The sequence below is a fragment of the Misgurnus anguillicaudatus genome, chromosome 20, assembly GCF_027580225.2.
Source record: "Misgurnus anguillicaudatus chromosome 20, ASM2758022v2, whole genome shotgun sequence".
Classification (NCBI taxonomy): domain Eukaryota; kingdom Metazoa; phylum Chordata; class Actinopteri; order Cypriniformes; family Cobitidae; genus Misgurnus; species Misgurnus anguillicaudatus.
The window spans coordinates 16,071,673-16,084,565 of NC_073356.2; positions in this window are offsets into that span (position 1 = coordinate 16,071,673).

A 12,893-nucleotide genomic window follows, 5' to 3' on the forward strand; every position below is an offset into this window, starting at 1 on the left:
TGCTTAGAACCCCAAAGCGACATCTAGTGTACATATCTATGACATTTTCCAAAAATCTGTGCTTATCAGGGGTGCGTTTCCCGAACAACGACGTAACTCGCTGCTGAACCAACATCAGCATAGTTGTAGAAACTAACTACCTTGTCACGACTGTTTCCCAAAAATATAGTAACTTTGTCGCACATTCGTCGTTTGAACCATGCTGGTTTAACAACATAGTTGAGGATGTACTAATTAATCTGTGCAAATCGATTTAATGTCAGATCGGAAGAGTGATTTTGTTATCGTGATTTAGTTATCTGTTGTTTATTTTCAAGATATTTAATTCACGCGCAAGTTCCCTCTCACGTCACTCTTCCCAGGGTCTTAAAGCTCGTAGGACTGCGCACATGCACAGTTTTCAAATGCAGCGCTTTAATTCTGTTTACAAACTTAAAGACGTATATATTTAGAATGATGGATATAGAATGTACTACATGTTTTTTGCTTATTTTGTCCAATATCATGATCAACGCAAGGAACTATGCTTCTAACGAATGTTCGTTTGAACTATGCTTTTGGGAAAGACCAAATCCTTGACCTTCATCAGTAACGATGTAACATTTTTGGGAAAACGCACCCCAGAGTGTTGGTCTTTAATACTTTTACTACTTACTTTACTAAAAAATGTTTACTACATTCTGAAGCAATGTGTATTCCGTTTATATTGCATATTAAAATTGATTTAATACCTAGTTACATAAAATTGTGTATTTTTACTTTTCTTGAGTAAAAGCACAAAAAATTACTAGATGTTTAACGTACTTAAATATAAACCAAAAATTTGAAATTATGAAATGTAGTGGAATAAAAATGATGATAATATGCTTTGGAATGTATGTTTTCCAAAGAAAAACACTGATAAAATATGAATACTTGAAAATGTACTTTTATATAGAAAGTAAAAATACTTAAGTAGTGTCCGCCTCTGCATAGCCCTTTACAAAGAGGTTGCGTGGTATAAATCTTTCGTTACAACTAGCCCTGACTCCTGTAAGCAGATCAAGTGCCTTAGTTTTCATCTCTGACACTCATCTTGCTGTGTCAACTAGTATTCAAACCATTTTTATAGCGTAGAGTAGTACGATAGCTGATTATTATGTCATGTATGCAACATGGCTGAATTTAAAAGCATCTCAAGTGTTTTGTAGGTAATTGCTTCGACTGTAAACACGCTTCAGTCTCACTATAAAGTCAGTTCATCGGCTTCATGTTCCCATCTGATTTGATATTTATTTCTTGTTCACTTCCCTCAGGTTCAATTGAAATGCTTATCCAAACACTCAAGCACATAATAATAACCTTCCTTACCTGACAGGCTCCTGATGGTAATAATGGAATGTGCCTTCAATATGTTTTGTGTTATTTAAATGACCTTTAAGGTTGTCTGATCTGAGCCCTCATTCACTCGGTGGGACATTTTCTCCTCAGGTTCACAGCTCTGTTTGCTCTCAGAAATGAATCAGTGATGATCTCTCTATATAAGTGCTCCATTCTTTCAACAAAAAACAGATTGAAAGCCTTATTCCAACCAAGATAATTGCTCTTGAGCGGTATCGCAGAACCAGACAATTATTAGACAAGTATTATTATAAAGAACACGTGCACATCTCATAGCGCTATACAATATGAATACAAGTTTCCGGGCAATTATGAGACAATTACGAATACACGATCAAAGGCTTGTTTTCACCCATGTTCTCCATGTATTGACAGTTTGACTTAAAGACTTGTGTCTGAACTGCAGTACAGCACTTTGCACTGTGAAAAGCTGGTCTGTGTAACTGTGGTATGCTGTGTGTACGTAATCTCTGGATTTATTGTTATATTTGTTTGCATGTATAATTAAAGATGTGTGATCAAAGCTTATTCTTGTCTCCGTTTCACATTATTAGAAACCTTTAAATTAAGCTGGTCAATTTGCAATAATTATAATATAATACGTTTTATTTATTTCAAGTGTTCATTGTTACAAGAAATTACTATTTAATAATAAACTACTATATAGCTGGGAATGTGTTATTTTATGCATTAAAGGTGCGTTTAAGCCATATCATAATTACCATAATTACGAAAAGACTTTTAACATGTAAATATCATTTACGTCCTTCTTGTAATTACAGCTTATAGACTAGTGTTTTCTGAGAGTTATACCACGTGACCACTGCAACCTCACGCACCACTTCCAGTATGTTATTATTGTTACCTGAATAGGTTTGTGACATCTACTTACTTCACGAGATGAGACACAAGATTGGGTTCCCGAACAGAAAAGATTTTTACACTTTTTAAGAAATCTTTAATGATAAAATATACAAACTGAAATCACATAATTTTAACAACTGTCCCTAACAATTATTTTGGTAATGAATAAAAAAGTAATTTAATATTTTTTGGTAATAAAAATAGATATAAGTCAGCAATAACCTTTAAAATGAATATATTATAATGCAATTAAATAATTAAACACGTTTTACATACATTTACATTTTGTCATTTAGCAGACGCTTTTGTCCAAAGTGACTTACAAGTGAGGTAAACAATAAAAGCAATTATAGCAACACAAGAACAGCAATACATAGGTGCACTGGAAATAGTCTCATCAAGTCCAACACAATATACACAGCCAAGGTTTTTTTTTTTTTAAAGAAATGTAGAGATAAAGAGAAAGATAAATAGAAAAAGAAATAAAGAGAAAGGTAAATGGAGAAAGATAGTAAGTCTTTTATTAGGAAGTGAGGTAATGGCGAAAGAAATGGGTTTTTAGCAGAGTCTTAAAGACAGCTACAGTGTCAGCAGATTGTGTCACAACCGGCAGATCATTCCACAGTTATGGAACAGCTCCTATGAAGGTACGCGCTAGTGTTTTGTCCCCTTTTTGAGATGGCACCACAAGCCGTCGCTCAGTGGCAGAGCGCAGGGATCAAGAGGGTACATAAGGCTCTATAAGTAAGTGAAGGAGAGGGTGTGACCCAGTGGAAGTTTAAAAGGCCAGGAGCAGAGCCTTAAATTTGATTCGAGTTGCTATAGGAAGCCAGTGTTACTTGACAAAGAGAGGAGTGACATGCACCCTCTTTGGCTCATTGAAGACCACTCTTGCCGCTGCGTTCTGAATCATCTGTAGGGGTTTGGTCGTGCAGGCTGGAAGCCCAGCCAGTAGCGCATTGCAGTAGTCCAGCCTGGACAGGACAACAGCTTGGACTAGGACCTGCTTAGCATGCTCATTTAGGAAAGGTCTAATTTTCCTTATATTATAGACGATGAATCTACAAGAGCGAGCGGTGCTGGCAACATGCTCCATGAAGCTAAGCTGATCATCAATGACCACTACCAGGTTTTTGGCCATCCTGGAAGGTGTGATGATTGAGGAACCTAGCTGAATGGAAAGGTTGTGCTGAATCTTTGGTTCAGATGATATGACAAGCAGTTCTGTCTTCGCAAGGTTAAGCTGGAGATTGGGATCCTTCATCCAGAGTGAGATGTGATTCTCAGGCATGCCGAGATGCGTGAAGAAACCGTGGGGTCATCAGGGTGGAACGACAAGTGGAGTTGAGTGTCTTCCTCATAGCAATGGTAGGAAAAGCCATGTTTTCGAATGACGGAGCCCAGGGATGTCATGTATATCGAGAAGAGCAGCGGTCCAAGCACAGAGCCTTGAGGCACCCCGGTATCAAGACGTTTTTATTAAAAACATTTAAAGGTCCCATTGTTTCTGTGTTTTTGAAGCTTTGATTGTGTTTACAGTAAAAATGCTGTATTTTTGACATAATTTACTTATCTGTATAGCGCTGTTATCACTGTCCTAAAAACGGGCTGATGTCTTCCTTGTTCTATGAAGTCCCTCCTTCAGAAATGCGTATTGAGTTCTGATTGTGTAGTTTGTTTAGTGTGTTGTGATTCAACACTAGCTTAGCTTAGCCTGAGCCGTTTGAGATTAGCGGTTGACTGACATATTCCTGTGGGTGGAGTATAGTCAAAAAATCCTCAGCTGCATTTAGACTGGCAGCGACTAGCAGTAGCAGTGTGACGCGATCTCATTGATTTCAATGTAAGCTTGGCGACTTCCGGCCAAACGAGCCACAGTGACCATTGGAGACTGGGTGGGGCGTGTCCAGTCACATGACAAAGTTGAGAAATGTTTAACTTTATGCAAATTATGAGCGACTTTCAGGAGCGACTACCAATGAGAACAAAGCAGTGGAGTTCACATTGTCCGTCTATCGTCAGTTACTGGAGTGGACAGTACTCATTTGTTTATGACAACCAGATTTAGAAAAAAATATTTTGAAAGAGACGAGCAACACACAGCGACAAAGTCGCTTATAATGTGAATGTACCTTTATATTGACGTCATTCAACCGGGAAGTAGAGGGCTATAGTTCAAACCGGTCGATCGCTGTAGGCTTTGAAAGGTGAATTCTGTTATAGCTCACGTAACACACGCTGTTTCTGCATTTCTGATGTTAATCTGGAATACTTATAGAGAAGTATTACATCCTTTTCATCTCCGAAGAGTCTTTAGTTTAATCAGATTTATAATTAAATTAGCTTTACCAATTCTTTCTGATAACGTACGAAAATATGAAGGAGGAGGAGTTATACCGCGGGAGGAGCGAGTACGAGTCATGCAACACTATACAACACTGTTTCACTTATGATTCACTACATGTTTGTGTCATTTATATAATATGCACGCGCCTATATCCAACATAAGACAGAAGTCTTACTTACCGTGTGCAACTTGTCATGACCCGGTTGGGAAAATCCAGCGCATCAAACACACACGCAAAACTCCGCTGCTACCCCGGATAATAAACTATATCCATTGTTTCCATAAGGCTGACTTTCTTCTTCTTACATCCAAAAACACACTTCTTCTTTCGTGCCATTGTTGAGGTTTGAAATTAACCAAAGCTGTGTCGCGTGATGTGATGTTTGTAAGTTCTAGCGTCTCCCGCTGATTGACGGGTGGGTGGGGTTTAAAGAAGTGATGTGTATAGAAACCCCTGAAACGTCAGCTGGACCTGTAATCAAAAAAAACTTTCCTGAAACTTGTACGAAGCCTGGCGAAGTGCATTCGGCACAAAAATACTCGGTAACACGCCCAACTGCTTTTTTGACACTTTGCCTACGTTTAGCATGAGGAAACAACTCTTAAACTGTGTTAATAAGTCAGAATGCTTGAAATACCATTGAACCACCCCTTTAAAGGAAATATATCGCCTGGCAGTGAAGTTTGAGCGTGATCATTTTGCAGGTATTACACACTAACTAAAGTTTGAAAAATGTTATCAGGAAGAATGGGACCTTTGAAAAACAGCATTTTGCATTATTACAAATGCCTGCAGCGGGCGCTTTCGCCAGTACTTAAATCAATTTAAATCTTTAGTATTTGTGCAATTGAAGAGTTTGTTTGCAAAACGAGATAACTCCGTTTTTATTAATTTTTCAGAAATCTCGTTTTTTGGTTGTGCATTCCAATTAATATCAATTCAACTGCAGTTTTTTTTTATTTTTTATTTAAACCTTCATAACTTAAAAAATACAGCTAAGTAGCACCATAAAACAAAATAATAACATGATAACATAATAATAAACATGTTTTGACAAAAATGTTAAAAACGTAGTTATCTCGTTTTGCAACAAAACTCTTCAATTCTTTACAATAGAATTTATACACCCACTGTTACATCAGCAAAGTCCTTGATTATTATGCCAAAATGAGAGTATAGTTCCAAGCCATTTCTGCCTGGAAAATCGCAACTTTTAATTTTCCGTCGGTCTTAGTACACGATGTAACTACAGAAGATTCTTTTTAGAGAAGTTTTAAATAGGAAAAATATCGAAACTTTTTGGTTATTTTTTAGCACGATGCTAATGGTCTAATCGGATTCAATAGATTATGCTAAGCTATGCTAAAAGTGGTACCGCCAGACCTGAAGATCGACTGAATGGATTCCAAAACGGTAAAAATCAAATGTTTAACTCTAGGGGAGCTGGAAAATTAGCATATTTTCAAAAAAAGTGTCCCTTAAATCATGTAAAAGAGTAAGGGTTTAAATTGCTGACATAATCAACAGACAAAAACAATACCTCTCAGACTTTATATGAGTTTCCTAATGAACATTTTTGGAAACCCAAAGATAAAAAGCACACGCAGTAAAAGACAGAATAATGTAATGCATGCACTGTAAATGGTCTTGCCTCAACTTTATGCTGGTATTACGAGACAACTTGTAAAGAAAGACTGTATGAATAATATATCTTGGGATTTGTTATACTCATTTTCTACTTTCTCCTGTATGTTGACATTGAAAACACACAAAAACACACACGAGTCTGCTCAAAGATCGGTTGCGAAGGACTTGAGACAGAGGATCTCAGGAGATTTGTTAATGAGAACTTTCTGCAGGTATAGAGCTCAATGGCTTAAACCCACAGTGAGGTCTAATCATGTCTTGAAAATGTGTTTATAAGAGCATTTTTATGATGATAGACGCAGATAATTAACTCAGTGTTCATTATGTGTGGCAGGGCTTTATAATATATAGAAATGTCATTGCTGCTTGTTCCATTAGGGGGTTGAAGGGCTTGCTGCCATAATATGAATTAAATAATTGTGCTTAGTTTTGGAGAGTAGCTGTGACAAGAAAAAATGTGTTTCATCATAAAATCACAGCACAAAAAAATAACGTTGCACAGATGTAGTCAAGTTTCCATCTGTTCAGGCTCAGAAAGGAATTTATGTCAGTTCCTGCTTTTAAAAGTTTTACAATTCAATATCAACTTCAAAATCATACCCAGTTCAAAGCACACTGATTCTTCAATGTCTTCTGGTTTGACATGCAGCACAACACTCTATTATACATTTTTTCCTAAATACGCATTTCAACTCTTTTTATAAAATAAAACGTTTTACATTTCACAGAAATACAACTTTACTTTGTACGTTTGGTTTGAGAGGAAATCTCTTCTGAGAAGACACTTACTGTATGAGCTAAGTCAAGATAATAAAGAGTAAGCAAGTACAAGCTATTTCTCTTCTCGGTATGCCATACGCATTAATGTCCCTGTGGACTTCCTTTGATCTTTCCTGCAGCGTTCGAGCCATCATCATCGTTTCAGCAGAACGTTCGTGCTTCTGGGCACGAAGACCACAAAGCACTTTTTGAAAGCACTCCGATGAACTGAAATATGAAGTGATAGCAGCCTGAAGCATGTGACCCCATTGATCACACGCTGCTGCTAGCAACGACAAAACCATTTGTGCGAGATGAATCTTTATAGCTTAATGCAATACAGCAACAAAGCAAATATGAACCTCTAGTGTTGACCAGGACATTTATATTAAACGTGTTCAGAAGTAGTGTAACCAAAGGTATAACCTTTTATATTAAATATTTATTAGGGCGGAACCGGGGCAAAAGTAACACGGGACGAAAGTAACAAAGCGATTTTCTCTAAGCCCTGATAACATTTGCATCCTTATGACAGCATCTTTAGCCCACAAACCCTTGACAGACCTGACAAATATCGCGTTATTTACTCACCGTTTTCCGCGTGTAAGTTAGATCCAGAAAGGTGTTTTCAACCATGATAAGCAAATTCTTATTTTTTTAATTATAATTATGTTGTGTTTTTCATTTCGTGTACTGATCAATCTACAGGTTATTTAGTGACCTAACACATCCTAAAGTTTAACCTCTCTGAGTTTTTCAAAATAAAAGTAGTTTAAATGTTTAAATGTGAGGAAATCCTGCCGGGACACTTTTTACTTTTGTCCTGCTGCTAATACTGTTGTATATGTTGAAATTAAAATTTATATTATTCTAATTTTATTTAATTTAATTTAATTTACATACTGTTCAAACTGTTGAAAACATGGTTTATTCTCAACAATTAAAGTTTGTACTGTTGGTTGCTTTTGAAACATTTGATAAAACTGAAATTTAAAATGAAAATGTAATTTAATTTTTTTTACAAAGATAAATTACAAAATATGTTTGCAGTTAGATATTAACGAGGTCATGGTCATGTATATTTAATAAAAACAAGTGTAACACAAAAATCTATCTTGTTTTGTTACTTTCGTCCCTGCAGGTGGGGTCAAAAGTAACAATTTACTGCTTATGTTTAAAGTGAAATTATACTGAAGTCGTTTTACATTTTTTAACAATTCCACCTGGTATTGGTAGACCACACTTTTGAGTTATTGACCACAACAAAATATATCACAGTCTATAACACTATCTTTAAAAATGAAGTTTTTCTGAAAAATTGTACTTTTGCCCCTGCTCTCCCTACTGACAAATATCACATTTACCTTTAAATAAGAATTAATTGAAAGTACAGGATGTTTTTTTAAATGATTGTCGACTGTCTGTTAAAAGGAAAGAAATGACCGCTTCAAGAGGTTAGTAAGCCTTTACATTCATAGTAATACGTACAGAACTATTGAAAAATATGGACAAAGAAGCCTGTATATAAATCTGCATTGTTAATCCCTTTGATCTGTCATAAAACATCTCAAAAGTCTTACATTTTAATCAGGCAAAGCATTTAAAAGTGGGGGAATTATAACACTTATTAGGAAAATGTCTTTGAAGTAAATTCCTATTCATATTAATACATTTAACACACAGCGTGCCTAGAAACATGAAACTGTACACCATGACTTGTTTCACAGGAGTATGAGGTAACACAAAGGCCAAATTTCTTAATTACCTGTCACAAGGTATGCTTGAAAAAACATTTATTTCATATTGAGACTGCAACCCATTTTCAGTTCTTTTACTTTAATGAAAGGTTCAAGTTGTGGGATTATATACTAAAAGATCGAAAGGATTAACAATGCAAATGAGCAATTTCAGTATTATGGATGTGACATTTGCAGTCAAAACTCGAGCTATAAATTCTCAAAGAATGCATTTATTACAAATTTAGTGAACCATCTGTTTATATTTTCCTAAAGCCCTGATAAAACAGTTCAGACATCAGAAAAAATATCAGTATTAAGAGTACAGATACAAACTCTAAGTATGTCTGACCTGTTTTCTTGTAAATTAGCATTTTTTTTTTTTTATCAATATGTTTATTTACTTTTTTCTTCACAAAAAATTACTTACAGCTTCAATTCAGTATACAAAAAGTATTCTAATCCCCCTCCCACCCCTTTACAACCCCCTAATAGACAGAACACTTATGGACATTAAAATAAAGTTTTGAGATGCATAAGAAAAAAAACAAAAAAAAAACAAATCAGATAATACAAATAATGTGTTACAGTAAATCAGTTACATTATCACCTCTGCATTTCCAATCAATGTACCATCCAAATTATTTATATACTCAACAAATTTGCCCCAAATCTTGTCGAACATTGATGAGTTTCCTTTCAAATTAAACATAATTTTCTCAACAGGAACATAAGACGACAATTCTTTGAGCCAAACAGTATGACTTGGTGGTTTCTCTGATTTCCATTGAATAGCTATACATTTCTTTGCTGCTATCAGAGCTATCTTCACAAAACGTAAGTTCTTCCTTTGATCAAGATGGAGTACAGATTCATCCCCCAATATTACAAATCTCGGATCAAATGAAAGTTTAACATTAACAATTTTGTCAATTGTTTGTATTATATTTCTCCAATAGGTTTCAAGTTCTGAACAAGTCCAAAACATGTGCAATAATGTACCAACTTCTATTTTACATCTAGGACAACATTCCGAATACGAATCACTTATCTTATGTAGTCTTTCTGGTGTATAGTATACCCTATGTATAATATTAAATTGTATCAATCTATGTCTACAATTATATGAAAATGTTAAAGCATTTTTACAAATGAGTTCCCATACATCTTTTTCAAAAGTACATTCTAGATCGTTTTCCCATTTAAGTCTAGAAGGTAGTACATCCTCTCCATACAGATCAATAAGATAGGTATACATATATGACACAAAACCTTTGGAACCTCTTTTCTCTTTTATAATATTGTCTAATGAGAGGGAGGAAAGGGGTCTCAAGTCACCTCCCTGTAATGTAGTAATGTAGTGTCTCACCTGAAAATATTTAAAGAAATGTTTTGTAGGAAGAGAAAACTTTGTTCTCAATTGTTCAAATGTCATAAGTATTTCTTCCTCATACAAATCTCCAAACACTTGAATACCCTTTTTATACCAATATTGTGTTAATCCATCTCTTAGTATCTCAGGAAGACCTGGGTTATTATGAAATGGAGTGTTATTATATAATGGTAATAGCCATTTATATTTTTTCCTTATCTCAAATCCCAATTTACAAGTGTGCCTTATGAATGGGTTATTAATCTCTTTTATAACATAAGTCAGGGGAATGAATAAAGCCTTGTCTAAGGGGATTACTCCTGCATGATATTTTTCAATTTGTATCCATGCAGGTGGATCAGTGTTATTCATCTGCCAGAGCCATACTGCTCTCATTTGTGCTGCCCAGAAATAAAGCAAAAAATCCGGGAGTTGTAATCCACCATTTTTAAAAGCCATGTGTAGTGTCTTGAGTTTAACCCTTGGAGTTTTATTATTCCAAATAAATTTTCTAATCGAGCTATTAATATTATTAAAAAACTTTTGTGAGACGGGAATTGGGAGAGTTTGAAATAAATATAAAAATTTAGGAAGAACATTCATTTTTATACAATTTATCCGGCCAATTAGTGATATCGGCAATGAGTTCCATCTTTCTAGGTCTCTTATTGCCCTTTTAAGTAGTGGGGAGTAATTCAAAGAAAATGTTTCCTCCAACTTCGAAGGAATATTAAGCCCTAGATAAACTATCTTTTCTGTATTCCATGAAAAAGGAATATTATTTAATGGCATTTTCTCTGCAGTCAAATTTAATGGCATCATAACACTTTTATTTATATTGATTTTGTAGCCTGATATTTCTCTGAAATCTTCTAGTAATTGAGATAATTTGGATAGAGATAATTCAGGGTTAGTAAGATATAGCAGTATGTCATCCGCGTACAGTGATATTTTGTGTACATACCCTCCTATCTCTAACCCAGAGATTTCTTCTTGTGCTCGTATTGCAATGGCTAGGGGTTCCACCGCTAACGCAAAAAGTAATGGGGACAAGGGACATCCTTGTCTAGTTCCCCTTGATAAATTAAAATGTGAAGATAAATCAGAGTTAGTACGGATGGTTGCCGATGGATTCTTATACAGCATATAAATCATATCAATAAATTTAGGACCGAAATTCATTTTTTGCAATATAGCTATCAAATAAGACCATTCTACTCGGTCGAAGGCTTTTTCTGCATCTAAGGAAAGAGCGATCACTGGAGAGTCAACTTGTTTTGCAGAGTAGATAATATTCATAAGCCTCCTTATATTATCAAAGGATGATCTATTTTTAATAAATCCAGTTTGATCCATATGAATTAGACTAGGCAAAATCCGTTCTAAGCGTAACGCAATCATTTTAGTAAAAATTTTATAATCGGAATTAAGCAATGAAATTGGGCGATATGAAGCACATAGACTAGGATCTTTTCCAGGTTTCAGCAAAACTGTAATTAAAGCCTGATTTAGCGTTTCTGGTAGTTCTTTTTTAAGAATTGCCTCCAAATACATTGAAAGCATTGGATCAGCTAATTTTGAAAAAAACGTTTTATAAAAGTCCAAAGAGAACCCGTCCAAACCTGGTGTTTTACCTCCAGCTAAGGCAAAAACGGCACATTGAATTTCTTCTTTCGAAATTTCTCTCTCAAGTTCTTTTCGGTCATTATCACTTAAAACTGGGATATTCAATTTGCATAAAAAGTTTTGGATGTCAGCTTCATTTACTCCTTGAGATTTATACAGCAATTTGTAGAAATTTAGGAATTCCTGGTTAATTAATTTAGGGTGTTTAATATTTTTTTTGTCCGGGGAAGTTATGGTAGTTATAGATTTACTAATTTCTTCTTTTCTTATCTGCCACGCTAAAACTTTTCCTATCTTATCCCCGTGTTCATAATATCTCTGTCTTGATCTGAGAAGTGCATTTTCTGCTTCTTTTGATGTTATAATATTGTATTCTAATTTTTTGGCTTGTAGTTGCTGAAATAATTGAGGATCTTTAGTCTGAAAGTGTTGTCTTTCCATTGTTAATATTTCTTTTTCCAATAATTGCAGTTTTTTCTGATATTGTTTCTTCTTATTGGAAGAGTAATTGATGATCTGGCCCCGTAAGAATGCTTTCATAGCCTCCCAAACTATACCCGAAGAAGCTGAGTTACTATTCGTAATCATAAAGTTGTCTATATTATTATTTATAAAGTTCACCGATTCAGGACTGTTCAATAAATGGTTGCTAAATCGCCAAAGCTTATAGTTCGGCGACTCCGGAGAATATTGCACTGATATCAGTAAAGGGGCATGATCTGACAGTATTCTTGGTAGATAGTCACATAATTCAATCAAATACTCCTTCGCTTTCGGAACAAAAAAATAGTCAATTCTGGAATAACTATTATGTCTATGTGAGTAAAAGGAATATTCTTTTTTTGTTGTATTTTTAAATCTCCATATATCTATCAAATTAAAACACGAGAGTTCGTATTTTAAAGCCTTGGCAACTTGACTTAGCGCTAACCCTTTGGAAGATGATCTGTCTAGTATTGGGTCCAAAACTACGTTAAAGTCCCCTCCAATTATTAATTCTGTGATAGGAGAGGCAAGTTTAAAAAATAAATTGTGGATAAATTCAACTCCATCCATTTCGGGACGGTATACATTTACTAAAGTAATTCTTTGCATAGCAATTGTGCCTCTTAAGATAATATATCTACCGGATTTGTCTTTATCTATAGATTCCATTTGAAA